Consider the following 2,389-nt stretch of genomic DNA (forward strand, 5'->3'; position numbering starts at 1 on the left):
GATTGTCTGCAGATGTGCTTTGAGTCTCCACTCTAACCCCCCTCGTTTGCATTGAAATGGTGATTTGTTTGGGGTCTTCTGATGCCTGATACCTGATCCTGTGGACACCTCCTGATCACACAGGATGATGTGCTTCTTCTATGTGGGCTTTGTTGCTTCCCTGCTAGAGCTGCCTGTTTATCTTCAAGCCGCATATTTATTTATATCCAAAATGGGTTTATTAGAATGGCTTCCCACTCATCTTGATTCAGGGTCTTTTAGAGCGGCTTCCATCTGAAGGAGCATCCTTCTGTAAGCCTTCCTTTCCCTTCTGTAGGCTGACAGAGGATAGTAGAGCAGCCAACACAAAAAACTACTGTTTGTGCATAGCATCCTGGGCATTTGACACCCATGAAGTAGGAATTAGGGCTCTGCACCAGGTGTTGCTTCTTGTGTTTTCTCTTCTCTTCAGAGATAAAGGAGATCCTTTGGAAGAAGCATAATCGCAGGGGAGGTCATCAGTGCCAGAAAGGTCAAGCCTCTTATTAAGACCCCAGATGCTATATCTTCTAATAGCCGGGCACCATCAGCTGTCTTTACCACATTTGCTTATGCACCCATTTTGTTTTCAGAGATGGTGTTGGGAAGGTGAGCATCACAGAATCCCAGGTTGTTAGAACAAAATGTTCTTGCATTGAGGGAGAACTTGAGTAGAGGCTCAATGCCTGTCTGCTACCTTGATACTTAGCATATGACTATATATACATAGAACTATATCCCTATTAAATACTAATATATTTACATATACACATGCCTATATTTAAAATACCTTTATAAATGTCTTTTGCCTCCTGGTTTTTCCTCTCTTTCCTTTTACTTTCCTCCTGTCCCACTATCATGTTACCATTTCTATAAGAAATAAAACCAAACCCGCCCTCCAGGGATCCAGACTCCTAAGTGATCCTACAGGACAGGGTTGAACTGCTCCTGAGGGTTTCCAAGGCTGTAAATCTTACAGGAGCTGCAGCCTCATCGTCCTGAGGAGCAGAAGGTGGCTTTGAGCCCACTCCTTGACCCACTACTCTCCTGCTGTGTCATGGTGTGCTCCCAGGGCACCTCCATCAGGGCCCCCCTACACACTCTGGGCGTCTCCCTAGCTTCTCCCCTTTCCTAAGGCCTCGGGGCTGCCTGATCTCCCAGGGGTGTGCTGCTTGGGTTCGGGCAAATGGGCTGAGCAAACTGCTTCTGCTCCTCCTCCGGCCTGTCAGCCTTTGCTCCTTAGTTTCCTGGGCTGCCACCCCACAAAGCCTGGGGCTTCACACACTCCCCCTTTCCCGGCCCCCACCCCCAGCCCCAGCCCCAGCAAGCTGACTGAGGCCCTCCTCCTCGCCTCCACCCCTCAGACCCTGGGCTCCATTAGGGGCAGAGATGGTCTGATAGCTTGCCCTGTGCAGGAAGGCTGCCAGGCATGACCTTGCACAGGGAGAGCGGAGGAACCGTTAACCCGAGGATCTGGGACCGCCCAGTTTTACGATTTTTTTAACCAAGATTTTCGGTGATTAATTCTGTACCAACATTCTTTTTAAATGAGTTTTTCCTGTTACTGATCAAGGAATTCAACTCAAAATTATAGTTGTCTTAGGATGATGAGAATCGAAAACCTCAGCTTTCTCCCACAGGGTAGCTGCCCCCTAGGATTGCTGGCGAGGTGGTTAGCACTCACTGCATAACCCACCGCCCCCCCATGCCCTCCATCAGCCCATAAGATAGAGCAGTGGTTCTCAACCTTCCTAATGCCTCAACCCTTTCATGCAGTTCCTCATGTGGTGGTGACCCCCCAACCATAAAATTATTTTTGTTGCTACTTCATCACTGTCATTTTGCTACGGTTATGAGTCAGGTGACCCTTGTGAAAGGGTCTTCCGACCCCCAAAGGGGTCGCAACTCACAGGTGAGAGTTGCTGCTCTAGAACTATAAATATCTCATTGTCAATGCATTTCATGGAGTCTTGGGTGATAGAAACCATTAAGAACTCAACTCCTAACACTGAGGTGTGGAAGACTAAAAGTCTGGTCACCTGCTCCGCAAAGGCCATATCTCTTCAACCAACATCCAGACACTCCGCTAGAACTTTCCAGTCTTCCCTGCCTAAAGAGGCCCCTCTGCTTCCACTGAGCAGCTCTCAAAGTGTGGCCCAACGACTTGTGGGTCTTTAGACTTGTTCAGGAGGCTGACAAAACCAAGGCTCTTCCTGTTGTCATCTGCTGTGTTCCAGAAGCTGCATGAAGCATGCTGATGTCATTGCTGTGTTCCAGAAGCTGCATGAAGCATGCTGATGTCATTGCTGTGTTCCAGAAGCTGCATGAAGCGTGCTGATGTCATTGCTGTGTTCCAGAAGCTGCATGAAGC

General features: G+C 48.6%; 1 protein-coding gene across 4 annotated transcripts in view; it reads right to left on the reverse strand.

The window, feature by feature from the left end:
* ADA2 (adenosine deaminase 2) overlaps positions 1-2,389 on the reverse strand; it is an 84,403-nt gene that overhangs the window by 11,067 nt on the left and 70,947 nt on the right. The gene's annotated exons all lie outside the window — the stretch shown is intronic.

This window comes from Echinops telfairi, unplaced genomic scaffold, assembly GCF_000313985.2.
Source record: "Echinops telfairi isolate 266 unplaced genomic scaffold, ASM31398v2 ScPeMD7_6273;HRSCAF=7185, whole genome shotgun sequence".
Taxonomy (NCBI): domain Eukaryota; kingdom Metazoa; phylum Chordata; class Mammalia; order Afrosoricida; family Tenrecidae; genus Echinops; species Echinops telfairi.